Raw genomic sequence first — 18,278 nt, 5'->3', positions numbered from 1 at the left:
ATATGACTTGCGTTTATTTGTGAAGAAAAAAACAGAAATATGGCAAAAATTTTGAAAATTTCGTAATTTTCCGACTTTGAATTTTCATGCCCTTAACTCACACATATGTCACACAAATACTTAATAAGTAACATTTCCCACATGTCTACTTTACATCAGCACAATTTTGGAACAATTTTTTTTTGTTAGGGGTTATAAGGGTTAAAAGTTGACCAGCAATTTCTCATTTTTACAACACCATTTTTTTTAGGGACCACATCTCATTTGAAGTCATTTTGAGGGCTCTATATGATATAAGATTCCCAAAAGTGACACCATTCTAAAAACTGCACCCATCAAGGTGCTCAAAACCACATTCAAGAAGTTTATTAACCCTTCAGGTGCTTCACAGGAATTTTTGGAATGCTTAAAAAAAATGAACATTTAACTTTTTTCACAAAAAATTTAATTCAGATCCAATTTTTTTTATTTTCCGAAAGGTAACAGGAGAAATTAGACCCCAAAAGTTGTTGTTCAATTTGTCCTGAGTACGCTGATACCCCATATATGGGGGTAAACCCCTGTTTGGGCGCATGGCAGAGCTCATAAGGGAAAGGAGCGCCGTTTCACTTTTTCAACGCAAAATTGGCTGGAATTGAGATCAGACACCATGTTGCATTTGGAGAGCCCCTGATGTGCCTAAACAGTGGAAACCCCCACAAGTGACCTCAATTTGGGAACTAGACCCCACAAAGAACTTATCTAGATGTGTGGTGAGCACTTTGAACCCCCAAGTGCTTCACAGAAGTTTATAACGTAGAGCCATGAAAATAAAAAATCTGATTTTTTCCACAAAAATTATCTTTTCTTCCCCATTTTCTATTTTCCCAAGTGTAACAGGAGAAATTGGACCCCAAAAGTTGTTGTACAATTTGTCCTGAGTACGCTGATACCCCATATGTGGGGGTAAGAGCGGTGAAGAAATAATAAATTAAAATTTTAACACTAAAATGTTGTTTAAGCCCCTAGTTTTTAATTTTTCTGTGGGCTAATAGGAAATTTTGTTCCAACAAACTGAGGTCGGTCTACCCTAGATGTAATTGTGAAATATTTTTCAGGCACAGTGCAAAGCTCAGAGGGCAAGGAGTGCCAGATTTTACAGTTATGTGCCATGACCCACTGGGAGAACCCATGAGGTGCCAGAACAGCAAAAAAAAACCCATAAGTCACCACATTTTATGAACTACACCTCTCAATGAATTCATCTAGGGGTGCAGTGATCACATTGACACCACATGTGTGTCACAGATTTTTACACCATTGTGCTGTGAAGACAAAACAACTACATTTCTACCACCAAAAATTTTTGTTTTAGCCAAAGATTTTACATTTTCACACAAGAAGTGGGTAAACATGGCAACAAAATTTCTACTGAACGTGGCAATACCCCATATGTGGCTGTACAGTACTGCTTAGCCATAGGGAGAGACTCGGGAGCAACGGAGCGCTTTTTGCCTCCTGGAGCACAGATTTTCCCAGCACAGTTTGTGGACTCCATATACAGATCCCCTAATTGCTGGAGCAGCAGAATCCCCCTCAAGATACCCCATTTGGGAAACTAAACCTCTCGGGGAATTTGTCTGCAGGTGTAGTAGTGACTTCATGGGTATTTTCTACTGATGAGCGAGTATACTCGTTGCTCAGGCGGTCTCCGAGTATTTGTGACTGCGCGGAGATTTAGTTTTTGTTGACTCAGCTGAATGAATTACAGCTACTAGCCAGCCTGAGTACATTTGGGGGTTGCCTGGTTGCCCGCGCACAGGCAATCGCAATGATGTAATGATTCATCCCTGGTCAAATAGGTTCAGGGCAGAAGGACGGATAATTACATCTGATGTCAGAAAGCGGTTTAACACCCTTTCCTGTACATTCCTCCTATATGAGTTATTTTTCATGGTGCCCACCTAAGAGTCTTTGTCTATTAAAACTACAGCATTCAGCAGAGTAAGTGACACATCACTAGAATCAGGCTCTTTCTCTACAACATACTGCTTAGGTGGCAAAAAATGAGAATACGAATAATCCCTCTACATTGTGACATCCCTTCAGATATTTGCAGAGGAGACTTAATAGCTTTCTACAAATATCTGAAGGGATGTCACAGTGTAGAGGGTTCATGAATATTCTTATTTGCACATGGAAGCACGAGAAGCAATGGAATGAAACTGAAGGGGAGAAGATACAGATTAGATATTAGAAAAAACTTTATGACAGTGAGGAGATCAATGAGTGGAACAGGCTGTCACGAGAGGTGGTGAGTTCTCCTTCAATGGAAGTCTTCAAACAGAAGCTGGACAGACATCTCTCTGAGATGGTTTAGTGAATCCTGCATTGTGCAGGGGGTTGGACACAATGACCCTGGAGGTCCCTTCCAACTCTAACAAGAAAATAACCTGGTGACAGATTCTCTGTCACCTGGTCAAAAAATTCTTTTTTGTTTGTTTGTTTTTTTATATTCACCAAAAATAAGGGAATTTTAAAAACCCCTTCAAGCCCTTTTACGTTTTTGCGTTTTCATTTTTCACCCCCCTCCTTCCCAGAGCCATAACTTTTTTATTTTTTCGTCAATATGGCCATTTGAGGGCTTATTTTTTGTGGGACGAGTTGTACTTTTGAAAGACATCATTGGTTTTACCATGACTTGTACTAGAAAACGGGAAAAAAATTCCAAGTGTGGTGAAATTGCAAAAAAAGTGCAATCCCACACTTGTTTTTTGTTTGGCTTTTTTTGCTAGGTTCACTAAATGCTAAAACTGACCTGCCATTGTGATTTTCCATGTCATTACAAGTTCATAGACACCAAACATGTCTAGGTTATTTTTTATCTAAGTGATGAAAAAAAATTACGAACTTTGCTAAAAAAAAGAAAAAAAAAATATTGTGCCATTTTCTGATACCCGTAGCGTTTCCATTTTTCAGGATCTAGGGGTCAGGTGAGGGCTTATTTTTTGTGTGCCGAGCTGACGTTTTTCATGATACCACTTTGTGCAGATACGTTCTTTTGATCGCCCATTATTGCATTTTAATGCAATGTTGCGGCGACCAAAAAAGCATAATTCTAGCGTTTTAATTTTTTTCTCACTGCGCCGTTTAGCGATCAGGTTATTCCTTTTTTTTAATTGATAGATCGGGTGATTCTGAACGCGGCGATACCAAATATGTGTATGTTTATTTGTTTTTTTATTGTTTTATTTTGTATGGGGCGATTTAAACTTTTAAATTTATTTTTATTTTTATTTATTTTTTTAAACTTTTTTTTTTACTTTTGCCATGCTTCAATAGCCTCCATGGGAGGCTAGAAGCTGGCACAATTGGATTGGCTCTGCTACATAGGAGCGATCATCAGATCGCTCCTATGCAGCTGAATTACAGGCTTGCTATGAGCACCGACCACAAGGTGGCGCTCACAGCAAGCCGGCATCAACAACCATAGAGGTCTCAAGGAGACCTCAAGATGTCATGCCGACTCATCGCTGACCCCCGATCACATGACGGTGGTTGGCGATGCGCTCATTTCCGGCCCGATGGCCGGGAGCGGTAGTTAAATGCCGCTGTCAGCGATTGACAGCGGCATTTAACTAGTTAATAGCGGCAGGTGGATCGCGATTTCACCTGCCGCTATTGCGCACACATGTCAGCTGTACAAAACAGCTGACATGTCGCGACTTTGATGTGGGCTCAGCGCCGGAGCCCACATCAAAGTGGGAGGCACGACATGCGCCGTACTAGTACGGCACATGTCGTCAAGGGGTTAATTTAGTGCTAATTTTTGTGGTCTTTAGAAGACTTCTCAAAAGTCAAAAACACGGCCCCAGAAAATCCGATAAGCCATCTTGTAAAATACCATAAACAGAGATGAGCGAACCCAAACAGTAAAGTTCGGGGTTCGTACCGGACAACTCGTGTTTGGTGCTAAATCCAAACATGGACTTCTCCCAGAAATCCGTTTTAGTGTTCGGAAGAAAAAGAGAGAGATATATATTCTGTGGGGTACTCTGCTTCCTTGGGCAGCCCCCTGGCCCTTACTACGACCATTTTACAGAACCAAAGTTTGGGTCCCTGTTGACCTCTATGGCTGTTCAGGTTCAAGTTTGGGTAGAGTTATGGTACCTGAACCCAACTTTGGACTAAAGTTCGGTCGAATCCCACAAACCTGACCATCCACGGGTCCACTCATCCCTAACCATAAACACTAGCACCAAGTAATAATACGTTCATATCTCTGGAAGAGCATGGTGGAAAAAAAATACAAGTGCAAAAACTAGTCCCCGGTGACAGGTTCTCTTTCTAGCGCTTATTCCGTACATTTTCCTGAATTATGATCGGAGTCCCATTCAGAGTTAATAACAGGATTTAGAGCAACCTGGGTCTTTTCACGTCTCCATCAAGTCTCAATTTTTACGAGGCGCATATCTCTGGAATGACAAAAATGTTAATGATGCTGGCTTCTTTCATAAAATATGATCTACCTCCACAATATCTACTACTCACCCAAGAAATAACTCTTAGTTTTTTACATAACCTCTGGTGACAGCAGACCGATATTTTATGATTTTTTTTTTTTGGGGGGGGGATGACACATTCCTTGCAGTGCGCTCTATCCGGGTGCACAACAATGCATTGCCTGCCATGTGATCCGGCTCTACCGAACATCATGTACCAGGAGCAGCTGAACTTGGCAGCAACGAGAAATTCCCCATCGCTGCACGGATTGTGAAAGGACTCATAAAAAGAACTGGCTGGGAGTGAAGGAAGTGAATTTTATCAATGAAGAACTGTTATTCCATACAGTCTGCTGGTCCGGAGCCAAGGGCCCTATCACAAAATCTGCTCTGAAAGTTTAAGAAAGTTACTGGAAGTTTTTATCACTTTTCTGTTCAGGTAGGAGGTGATGTGCCTTCATGTATTTGTCACTGCAGATGGTGATGTCATCGATATGTGATCAATAATAATCAATGACTGGTAATGTAGTGCTTGTTGTAAAATTAAAGTTGGTGGGATAACTAACACCAGCAGGAACTGTCAGCCAGAAGGCTGTAGAAAAGGCTGATGATTGGAGTTCTATACTAATAATAACAGACTGTGGTATATGTAATGTCATATAGTATAGTGTGATACCTTCACAGTGTTCTGTATGGGCGAATGATAGATAGATAGATAGATAGATAGATAGATAGATAGATAGATAGATAGATAGATAGATAGATAGATAGATAAATAACAGATAATACATAGATAGATAGATAGATAGATAGATAGATAGATAGATAGATAGATAGATAGATAGATAGATAGATAGAAGATGTGTAGATAGACAGATAATACAAAATAGATAGATGGATAGAAAGATAGATAGATAGATAGATAGATAGATAGATCTATAGATAGATAGATGATAGATAGATAGATAGATAGATAATAGAAATAGATAGATAGATGATAGATGATAAATAGATAGAGATAATAGATAGATAGATCGATAATACATAGATAGATAGATAGATAGATAGATAGATAGATAGATAGATAATAGATAGATAGATAGATAGATGACAGATAGATGATAGATTGATAGATAGATAGAATAGATAGATAATAGAGAGATGATATATAGATGATAGATAGATAGATAGATAGATAATATATAGATAATAGATAGATGATAGATAGATACATAGATAGATAGATAGATAGAATAGATAGATAATAGATAGATGATATATAGATGATAGATAGATGATAGATAGATACATAGATAGATAGATAGAATAGATAGATAATAGATAGATAATAGATAGATGATAGATAGATACATAGATAGATAGACGATATATTAGATCTATAGGTAGATGGATCTACAGATAGATAGATGATAGAGAATAGATAGATGATAGATAGATAATAGATAGATAGATAATAGATAATGATAATAGATAGATAGATAGATAGATAGATAGATAGATAGATGATAGATAGATAGATATGACATAGATAGATATGAGATAGATAGATAGATAGATAGATAGATAGATAGATAGATAGATAGATAAATAGATCGATAGACAATAGATAAAGATAATATATATGAGATAGATAGATATGAGATATATAGATAGATAGATAGATAGATAATAAATAGATAGATAGATAGATAGATAGATAATAGATAATGATAATAGATAGATAGATGATAGATAGATATGACATAGATAGATATGAGATAGATAGATAGATGAATAGATCGATAGATAATAGATGATAATAGATAGATAATAGATAAAGATAATAGATATGAGATAGATAATAGATAGATAGATGATAGATAGATGATAGATAGATAGATAGATAGATAGATTTTTTTTTACTATGTAGTATGAATCTAGACCATTAATAGTAGCCTATAACTTATAGAATACTAGTATTATAATATGACACAGTATATGCCACACTATTGTAATGTAATAAGTTTTTCTGTACTACAGTGGCTTCCGAAAGTATTTTTCCGCCTTGACTTTTTGCCTATTTTGTTACATTACAGCCTGTCTTTAAATATTTTTGTAATCCAATTTGTGTGATATATAAGCACTAAATAGTCTAAGTTGGTGAAGTGAGAAAATATAGGCATAAATTAAACTTATGGGATAAAATAAATAAAAATTGTCAGGGTTGGGTTATAAAAAAAATATCCCAATCTCTAATGATCCCCAGAAAACATCAAATCCATTATCATCAAATGGGAAAAACATGGTACCACAACAAACCTGCCAAGAGAGGGCTTCCACCAGAACTATCAGCCCAGGCAAGGAGGGCATAAATCAGAGAGGCAGCACAGAGGCCAAAGGTGATCCTGAAGGAGATGCAGAGTTCTCAAGCAGAGACTGCAGTCCATATGACCACAATTAGCCGTACACTTCATAAAGGTGGCCTTTATGGAAGAGAGGGCAGAAAAATGCCTTTACTTACACATAAAAATTGTAAGACTCGTTTTCAATTTGCCGAAAGACACCCCAAATGTATGGAGGAAGGTGCTGCGGTCAAATGACACCAAGATTGAACTTTTTGGCCACCAAGATGAATGCCATGTCTAGCACCAAACCAACACAGCTCATCACTCCAAGAACACCATCCCCACAGTGAAACATGTTGGTGGCAGCATCATGCTGTAGGAATGTTTTTTGGCAGCAGGGACAGGGAAAATGATCCTAATTGAGGAAAAGATGGCTGGTGCAAAATACAGGGATATTCTTGAGAAAAATCTCTTTCAGTCTGTCAGTGATTTGAGACTGGGACGGAAGTTCACTTTCCAACAAGACAATGACCCAAAGCATACTGCTAAAGCAACACTCGAGTGGTTTAAGGGGAAACGTGTAAATGTTTTGGAGTGGCCTAATCAAAGAGCAGACCTTACTCCAGATGAGAGCGCTGGGGTCCTGGGTTCAAAACCCACCAAAGACAACATCTGCAAGAAGTTTGCCTTTTCTCCCCATGTTTGCGTAGGTTTCCATCGAGTTCTCCGGTTTCGTCTCACAGCTCCAAAGACATACCGATAGCGAATTTAGATTATGATCCCTATTTGGCATAGCGATGGTAGTGTATGTAATGCGCTGCAGAATATGGTATCATTAAATAAGCAAAGCATAATAAATAAATAGATAAATAAATAATCTGTGGTCAGACTTGAAGATTGTTGTTGACCAGAAAAAAAATCTAACTTGAAGGAGCTGGAGCAGTTTTGCCTTGAGGAATGGGCTAAAATCCAAGTGGCAAGACGTGGAAGGTTTATAGACACTTATCCAGAGTGACTTGCAGCTGTAATTGCTGCAAAAGGAGGATCTACTAAGTACTGACTTTAGGAGGGTGAATAGCTATGCACACTGAAGCTTTCAGTTATTTTGTCCTATTTACTGTTTGCTTCACAATAAAAAGAAAACTAAATGTTCACAGTTGTAGTCATGTTCTTTACATGAACTAATGCAAACCCTAAAAACACCTGTGAAATTCCAATCCAATTAAAACAGTGAAATTCCAATTAAAGCATTTTACCTACAGCATCAGACTTCTCTCCTTTGTAATTTTTATTAATGATTCAGTAATGAGATACTGCACTGTAAATATGGTTTTTAATCTGTGCTACAAGTGCTTCTCACTAAATTAGAATATCATCAAAAAGTTAATTTATTTCAGTTCTTCAATACAAAAAGTGAAACTCATATATTATATAGAGTCATTACATAGAGAATCTCTGGGGTATTGTCAGGAGGACGATGAGAGATACCAGACCCAACAATGCAGACGAGCTGAAGGCTGTTATCAAAGCAACCTGGGTTTCCATAACCCTTCAGCAGTGCCACAGGCTGATCGCCTCCATGCCACGCCGCATTGATGCAGTAATTGATGCAAAAGGAGCCCCGACCAAGTATTGAATGCATTTAGTGAACATGAACATACATTTCAATGGACCAACATTTCGGATTTTACTTATAATCATTTTTCAGGCTGGTATTATCAAGCATTCTAATTTACTGAGATAATGACTTTTGGGTTTTCATTGGCTGTAAGCCATAATCATCAACATTAACAGAAATAAACACGTGAAATAGATCACTCTGTCTGGGGTTAAGGTCAGGCGAGTTTGCTGGACAATCAAGCATAGTGATACTGTTGTTTGTAAACCAGGTATTGGTACTTTTGGCAGTGTGGACAGGTGCGAAGTCCTGCTGGAGAATGAAATTTCCATCTCCAAAAAAAGCTTGTCAGCAGAAGGAAGCATGAAGTGCTCTAAAATTTCCTGGTAGACGGCTGCGCTGACTTTGGTCTTGATAAAACACAGTGGACCTACACCAGAAGATGACATGGCTCCCCAAACCATCAGTGATCGTGGAAAAGTCACACTAGACCTCAAGCAGCTTGGATTGTGGCCTCTCCACTCTTCCTCCAGACTCTGGGACCTTGATTTCCAAACGAAATACAAAATTTACTTTCATCTGAAAACAACACCTTGGACCACCGAGCAACAGTCCAGTTCTTTTCTCCTTGGCCAGGTAAGATGCTTCTGGCGTTGTCTATTTGTCATGAGTGGCTTGACACAAGGAATGCAACACTTGTAGCCCATGTCCCGGATACGTCTGTCTGTGGTGGCTTGTGAAGCAATGACTCCAGCGGCAGTCCACACCTTGTGAATCTCCCCCAAATTTTTGAATGGCCTTTTCTGAACAATCCTTTCAAGGTTACGGTTATCCCGGTTGCTTGTGCACCTTTTTCTACCACACTTTTTCCTTCCCTCAACTTTCCATTAATGTGCTTGGATACAGTACTCTGTGAACAGCCGGCTTCATTAGCAATGACCTTTTGCGGCTTACCCTCCTTCTAGAGTGGGTCAATGACTGCCTTTCGAACATCTGTCAAGTCAGCAGTCTTCCCCATGATTGTGGAGCTACTGAAGCAGAGCAAAGGGACCTTTTTAAACGCTTAGCAAGCCTTTTCGGGTGATTTTTGCTAATCATTCTAATTTACTTAGATAATGACTTTTGGGTTTTCATTGACTGTAAGCCATAATCATCAACATTAACAGAAATAAACACTTGAAATAAATCACTCTGTGTGTAACGGCTCTATATATGAGTTTCACTTTTTAAATTGAAGAACTGAAATAAATTAACTTTTTGATGCTATTCTAATTTAGTGAGAATCACTTGTATATACAACTTATTTTCCCTATTCTTTACTGTACTGTAAAATACTATATCAAAACTCTCCAATTTACTTTAGCATATTTGGCACCCATATATTTAAAGGAGTTGTTGTCTTTCAAATATAATTCGCCCCTTGCTATACTAGCCTTCCCTGGGTCCATAAGCAGGTCTCCGCCACTGATCTCAGTATGTGTCATGGCTGCTGTTCTGACATCATGTCAATCAGTGAGCTCAACGGCTTCAATCTACACTGGAGTATCCCGATGAGAGCCGATGAGCTCACTGATCGTGGCTGTCGTGTTGCCAAAGCCATAGCCAACAATACATACCAGGAGCAGTGGCGGAGACTCGGCAGTGGACCTGTGGAAGGTGAGTATAGCTGATTTTTTTTATATAAACAAAATGCAGCAAAGAGCAAATTATATGTGAAAGGGAACAATCCCTTTAATTGCGATACTCTATATAAGTAGTCTATATTCTATATTAGACCACTCATTATTATTTACCACCTTTGCCATTACTATATATCAGTGTTATAGTGAAGGTTGCCAGTCCCCAGAGCAAAGTAAGTATTTTGCGCCCCCAGAGCTGTGAACCATTAGCGCTACCAGACTTCTTTCCACTCGTCCACTATTGAAGCTCTTATCTCCAATCAAATGGATTGTAATTTGAGGAAAACTAACATATTTAGAGTTTTCCCCTTTAACATACAGATTTTTTTCTGAATTTTTGCTGGAATCAGACAAAAAAATTCACAAAAAAAAGTTATATGTTGTTGTTATATATTTTTTGCTTTTTATTATTATTACATTGTTTATGTAATTTTTACCTTAATCCTGTCCCTAAGTCCTCCTTCACACATTCTGGTGATTCCTATACAGGAAAAAACAGTAGCGGTGTGGTCTGTGGCTGTGTGACATCTATATTTTCATGTGCAATGTCCATGTGACATCCATGAGAAATCTTGCTGTCAGTGTGCTTTCAATGTGACAAGTATGGAATGAAATGCAGCAGAGAACTTAAAGAGTGTTATGTATTACAGATGTGCACAGATAGAGATAGTGATGAGGAACAAGATAGATAGATAGTACTATGTCTGTGTGCTATATAATGATTTGTTTTTTTTCCTGTGCTTGTTTCTTATTTTTAAACAAATAAATGCATTAAAAAAATTTTTGTGGGCTCCCACATAATTTTCATAACCAGCAGACGGAAAGCCGATGGCTGTGGGCTTATATTAATAATTTGTGAAAGGGACCATTAGCTCTAAATGTTCCCAGGCTATTAATAAAAGCTTTCAGCTGTTTGCTTAGCTTTTGCTTGTTAATTTACAGGGGTACCCCACAAAAAATGGAAGTAGGGTCCCCTTTTAAATTCTAACCAGCAAAGGTAAAACAGACAGCTGCGGGCTTATATCAATAGATAGGGAAGGGGCCATGGATACTGGCCCCCCTCCCCAGAAATGGCGCATAAATAAGATGCACCTAGTCTCACTCTTCCCACTTGCCCTGGTGTTTTGTTAAGGTTCAAAGAATTGCGATGTTTGTACAAACAACATACAGTGACACACATGTAATAAATAAGTCAAGTCATCTATTACTTCAGTCAACCCCCATAATATTTATTTGTCATCTAACAAATCTTTGTCTGTAATTTTAACACCCTCTTTTCCTTGTATGTCTCTTTCACAATGGCTTCCACATACAGTCATATTGTGTCTGTTGTGGTCTTTTGCCATTTTAAAACACCAAGGTCTAGCTCCAAATGACAGCGGACTGTCAATTGGAAGGCATTACAAACCCTCAAATGATAAATGCATATTTATGCATCACCAAGACCAAACCCAATTCATCATATCAGTCAGCGCGTATGTCATAATAGGCTCACAGGATTTTCTCTTCGTATAAACTATTAAAACAAAAACAAACATCATTAGACATCAACAAATGGCAAAACTGTTCAATCACAATGCTCATGAAATGTTCCACAACTTTTTTTCTAAACATCCATGAGGGAATACAGGCATGGTATTGGAGGAGTCAAAGAGGCAGGTGCAGTAGGGACTTTGTTATCAGGTGTCCCACCTCTATCCTTCCAACCTCCTATCTCATTTGTCGCCACCCTCCTGGGCCTGGCGATTTTCAATCTACCTTTCCTGCTCAAATCTTGCTATCTTCTGAACAGGTTACATGAAGGAATACCATCTGTCTCCTGAAATGGAACCCCACTAGCTATCAGGTCACAAAACAGTTCTTTACTGCTTTTTCTACCTTGGATATTATCCCCTTTACTTCTCTCTTGATCTACTCTGTCTACTGACACTTTTGATTTTTCTAGAGCAGATAACTGGGAGATTAAACTATGCTGTATATACATTAGTGGAGTTTCCCATGAGCGCACTGAACATGGTGAATAATGGGGATTTGTAAGCAGCTGGGGCACCTTTTATGAACTTATTTTTCATCATTACTGTCATCACTGCAGCATCTGGCCCCTTCCAATCCTCGACAACAGCAAAATTATCATTCACATCTGGCAAAGGATTTCGAGTTATACCACCTATACACGCGATTTCTCTTAGTCTCTGAAATGCATCTGCAAGAGACTCCCATCTTGTTTGTGGTATTAGTTCAATATTAGAATCATATACTTGTGCCACAGAATCCCTCACCAAATGCAATAGGGAAAAATTCTTTGCAGTGTCCATTGCACGTCTCATTTTTAGAAGCACCATGGGATCAATATAAATACTAGCAATTCCTATGCCCTCATGACGGTTCAAGATTATCGCATCGGCTCCAAAATCCCATAACCTGAGAATCCATGTTAACAAACTCTCTCCTGCTTGCTGTCGGTATCTGATGGCTAATTCTGTTAATTCCCCTGCCATATAATTTCTAGTTTCCTCTGTCATGGCGGATTATGCGCCAACAGCGTCATCTCCTGCATCCATCCTATCTCCCCTACTCTGAGTGACGTCTCTCCTGGTCTTTTTTACTACAATAGGTATGGCATGCAAATCTACCTCATTTTCTAAGTCATCACATTCTAACAAATCTGACCATTTCTCATGTGCAATCATGGTTGTAACATGTGCACAAATATCTGACACTGGCTGCTGTCTCCTCCTGCGCTTATTCTTATTCATATTTTTATCACATATTCTTCCAAACTCTTTTGCATTTTATCATGCTGTTTCACTTGATCTCTCAAAGCTGATTGCAAGCTGATCCTTTGCTCTATAGCTGTATGCAGCTCTAAACACAAATTATCAATTTCCTCCTGCAAACTTTCCAGTACCTGGACACAGACCCATCCAACGGCCGCTGCTGTGTTTTGCTCCTTTGCATCATACCTTGAGAGATCAAATTTGGCAGCCACATCCTGGGGATTTGCTAAACGCTGTCCCTCCATATACTTATTACATTCCTGTGCCATTGGGGTCCACGGCCCTGACAACACCCATTCCGGCAAGGATCTGACACTACTCTCAATTGCTTTCCTATTCTTAACAAGCTTATTCAATTTTGCAAACATTTTTATTCAAGACACAATTCCCACTTGCTGACACCACTTGTTTTGTTAAGGTTCAAAGAATTGTGATGAATAAATAAATGCTCACACGAAAATTGAATAAGACAAAAATTAATTTACTTAATAAAAGATAATAAATATAAACAGTCACTCAAAATAACACATAATCAATAATCATAAGTCATACATTACATTGGAAATGGTAGGAGTCAAAATCAGCCTTCTCTCTCAGTGTCCTCGCTCATCCAAATCTGTCTCACTCTCCTAGTGTCAGGCAATACCTCACATTTATATGTTAAAACACTGTCCATTCAATCTTATCTCAGGGTTTGTTCTATATCATGGTATGTGTACTGAAGCCTTCAGGCCAAATAGATAAGAACACCCACCTGGCATCCCCTGGGGGTTTATCAAGTATCTGTCTTATTAGCATTTACATGATATTCCCTTGGTTCTCATCTTTGAATATAAGTGTAAAGTGTACTCTAAATGTAATTACTGGGTCATTTACATTCACTTTGCTTAGACTGACCATTTGGAACAATTGACATGTGGCTGGACAAATTTTCAATTAGCTTTCTGTGGACTCCATTGAAAAGTGTATATATATATATATAAATATATATATATATACTAATAACAAAATCAATCAATATCTCTATAATTCGTATTAATTAATTGGAGTGTTGAAATCATATTAAAAATATATAATACAACACACCTGGTGCGGTGGCAAGTGGGGTAAATAGGGATAGGGTTGACGTCAGCTGTTTTATGACCATTGACATGAAGCCCAGGGGTTTAAAAGTCATATTGCTAAAAATATGCAGCCAGAATAAAGTCCTTTAATTGAAAGAAAGACACAGACTCCTTTGTTTGAAATAAATATTCCCCACCCTCTTTTTTACCTATTTATTAGTGCCAAATTAAAAATAAAAAGTACCATATTCCTCACCTGTCCAAAGATAATCTATTTGTCCCAAGCCGTAATCCATCTCTGATTGATCTGGATGCCTTGCTGAACAGTGGCATGATGCAACCATTCAGCCTGGTGTCCAAGAGACACTGAGCTGAGCATCAGAGAACAGCTTCAGTGACCTGTGGTGACGTCATTGAGGTTACCGCAGGTCACTGAAGCTGCCGTTCCCAATGTGAGCTTCCCAATGAACTGCGGTGACCTCAGTGAGATCACCGTTAACAGCGTGAGTAAATTCTCACTGTGCTAGACGTGATGTCATGTAGGTTAACACAGTTAATCAGCCAGCTCACACTGAACAGTTTTCAGTGACCGGTAGTAACATCTATGATGTTACCAATCTACACTGAAACTGCAGCCCAAGCTCAGCTCAGTGTGTCCTGGATTCATGACTGAGCAGTCACATCATGCCACTACTCAGCCATGTAGTCAGGATCTAGCAGAGCTGGACTTCTTTGCAGGACAAATGGATTGTTGTTGGACAGGTGAGGAATATGTTTTTTGTTATTTTCATTTTTACAGTAATAAATGGGAAAATGAGGGTGGGTTTGTTTATTTCAGTTAAAGGACTTTATTCTGGCTATGTATTTTTTACAATATTACTTTGGGGTTAGTAATGGGGTATCTTATAAACGCCTCTCCATTACTAACTACTGGGCTTGATGTAAGCTGTCGATGCAAAGTTGATATCAACGCCAACCCTATTATCCCACTCACCACCACACCATGGCAAGTGGGAGGAGGATGGCTAAGCACCAGATTTGGTGCATCTTATGGATTCGCCATTTTGGGGGCACCTGGGGGCTGATGTTGGTAGCCTTGGAGGGGGCCAATATCCCTGCCCCCTTCCCTGTCTACTAATATCAACCCACAGCTGTCTGTTTAGCCTTTGCTGGTTAGAATTTATAGGTGGATTCTACATCATTTTTTTTCTTGGGTCCATTGTAAACTAAAAAGTACAGTGGTTACAGAATAAACAGTTGTGAGCTGCTATTAATAGCTGGGGAACCTTTTTTTGGGACATTGTCCTCTTCCTAGATATCAGCCCCCATCTGTGGGCTTTCCCTCTGCTACTTATGAAAATTATGCAGGAGCCAAGTCCAATTTATATATTTAATTCTTTATTTTACACACGATGTACACAGAGGGTGCTGAATACAACTCCCATCATTGTCGCCTGGTTACGCTGAGCTCAATGAGACAATGCTCAGCGCTGTCTTCAGCACTCGAGCTTTAAAGCTAAGAAAAGCTCTAAGCTTATCAAAATCCCTAACTCTAACCCTACGTAGGGGTAGAAGAAGCGTAGAAATATAAAAGTATAAAAGTAGCTCTTAGCAATGAATAAACACCGTATTGTGTGCCGCACTTGATTCAACAATGTCTGTATTCATTACATGCTAATCTTCATTCTACTCGCTTCACTGGTTATGCCGAGTACAGGAGTGCTGATGAGTTTATCATTATCTGCTGGCGCTCTGCATAGGCAGATGTAAATACAAGTAGTTGCCAGGTTACAGCAGCACAGAAAATACAGACTCAGTGGTACAGTGAAACAAGTTATTATTTATTATCTATTTACAGGTCAGGAACTAGAAATGCAATAACTGATAGATGGCAATCAGCAAGTTACTGACAGTAAGTTTCAGCACAATTTTTCATATCTTTCTTTGTGCTACGGTTATCCCCTGTCTCTACAGCCATCGGCACTGCCCTATAAAGTAATAAACCTGGCACTGCTGAAATTAGAAGTGTGACACCAATCGGCTAATTGATGACTAAGATTCCCTAACGTTCCTTAATACAGTTAACTGCTTCTTCATGTATTAGCAAACAGACTTATAAATACAATCTGGATTAATAACTTTACCAATATAATGCACCAAGCGATATTGAGAAGGATCCGTCGGCTGTCAGAGTCCGAATTGTATGAATAAGGGTTTTCACTCAGCCCCTCTGTCTTCCATTTCAGTTACCGCTACAGATCCTAACGGGAGTCGAGCTCACCTCTGCTAGGCAGCAAGTCTTCTACTGTAGAATGAGACTAGTCCTTGTTACTACCAACTGTTTCTTGCTGTCTCCTATTTCTAGACCTCAGTTTAAGTCCATTCCCTTTACTTTCGCCAGTCCTCCTGGCCTTTAGCTCACTCGATCAAAGTTCTGTCCCTTTAAATAGGCCGCCTGACCTAACCCGAGCTAAGATCCGTCCCTTTAATTAGGCCTCTTAACCTGTCCCTTTAATTATGCTTGCATCATATGTCGTGTCCCTGAATTTAAAGCGGGCTCCAGTGCTGAGCCCGCAACTTTTTCCATACATGACAGCTAATATAGTCAGCAGTCATATGCCTTTACTAGTCACCGGTGGATCAATCTCTGGCACTGGGATTTAATGCATGTTGGCTTGAAGCACATCATTAAGGTGGCCCATCGGCGCCTCTGTCATGCAATCTCGAGGCGCCGATGGGTTGTCATGACAGTCGGACCTGGAGTTCATATAAGATCATGATTTCTCCTACTGTATATAAAGCAGGGCTGAAGCACTGCAATTAAAAGCACAGGTGATCAGATGATTGCAGTTTCAAGTCTCCTAAGAAGACTATTAAATAAAGTAAACAGTAAAAATGAAGTTTTTGAAAATATGAAAAAAAACACAAAAGTTCAAATCACCTTCCTGTTGCCCCATTTAAAATAAAATCATTTTTAAAAATTACACATACTAAGTATCTATGCATTCCGAATGTCATGTCGGACGCTGTTCATACTAGGGCGTTCGACAGACAGCGGTAATTCCGCTTTTGTCCACTATGCGCTCAGTGGCGTCGGCTAGATTTTATCTAGCTGGTCCGGGGGTTAATTTAGATGGTGCTCAGATTGGAAGCTGGGTCACGCCCACTGCCTTTAAATAGTTCTTCTGAACATTGGCGTCACCAATTATAGCTTCTGTCTTGTGCTTGGTTATCTCGGTCTGGAGTGGTGAGCTAGGAGTTGGAGTGTCGAATCTGGTGGTGTATTTCCCTTTGTCGTATTTTCTCCTTCCTATATTTGTATTGTTTTGCCCTGTGCATTTATATTGTATTCCTGTGTGACTGCGGCGTGGTGCATATTTTTCCGTTATCCTTGTCTGTGCTTACTGTGGGTATTGGTGTGTGGTCTCTTCACTGGGTGGTGGGTGGTGGCTTCAGCCTAGGGTTGAAACAGGAGACAGGGTGAGGATGGAGGCCCAGACATGCACACCATCAGTTTAAACTCTGGGAGAGGGTCAGTCAGGGTTTCCCTAGTCTGAGGGAAATCGCAGGGGCCCGGGTTATTAGCTCTTGCCTACCTAGGTCTCCTGTGACACAGAAATGTTCAAGCTATCAAAATATAACATTTATATATTTATATACAACTTTTGTTAATTGTACTACATTTCTTTCTCTTCCTCCACACTTACTGTACTCTGACCATGCTGACATACGCCCTAACAGTTTTTGCTCCATTACTCCTCACTCTCCTTTGCTATCTGTATACCCCAGCACCATCAAACCAAATAATAATCTCTCCTTCCCTCTTGCCTCCCCACCTGACCTCCTCCACAGACCTCCTCCTCAACATCACATCTCTCCTACTAAAACACTAAACAAGCCACCCACTCTCCTTCTCCCACCTGCTCTCCCTCTCTCTGCTTCTCCTCACCGCTGGCGACATATCTCCCAATCCTGGACCCCCACAGCACATACCTCCCATTATTTCCCCCCTATCGCTCCCAACCCAATATAAATACCCGAAATCTCGCCCACTTCAAATCCGTGCCCTTGATGCCCACCATCCTACTTACTATCTCTGGATCACTCGGGAAAGCCCGCTCCGTCTGCAATAAACTCCATGTGATTCACTACCTCTTTACTTCTCATAATTTTTCCTTCCTGGGCCTCACCGAAACATGGCAGACTCCTTCCGACACAGCCTCCCTGCTTCACTATGTTACGGCGGCCTCCGCTTCACCCACACTCCTCGCCCTGGCAACAGACATGGTGGAGAAGTGGGCCTTCTCCTTTCTT

At 39.6% G+C, this 18,278-nt stretch overlaps 1 protein-coding gene across 1 annotated transcript in view; it reads left to right on the top strand.

Moving 5' to 3' along the window:
- Positions 1-4,517: 4,517 nt before the first annotated feature.
- SLC14A1 (solute carrier family 14 member 1 (Kidd blood group)) overlaps positions 4,518-18,278 on the top strand; it is a 182,812-nt gene continuing 169,051 nt past the window's right edge. Inside the window, exon 1 of the mRNA XM_077283812.1 lies at positions 4,518-4,920. The gene's annotated coding sequence lies outside the window, so the exon portion shown is untranslated. The remainder of the gene's footprint in view (positions 4,921-18,278) is intronic.

This window comes from Ranitomeya variabilis, chromosome 1 (genome assembly GCF_051348905.1).
Source record: "Ranitomeya variabilis isolate aRanVar5 chromosome 1, aRanVar5.hap1, whole genome shotgun sequence".
NCBI classification, from domain to species: Eukaryota; Metazoa; Chordata; class Amphibia; order Anura; family Dendrobatidae; genus Ranitomeya; species Ranitomeya variabilis.
Note: the sequence above shows the minus strand (reverse complement) of the source record. Positions and strands in the feature narration are given on the sequence as shown.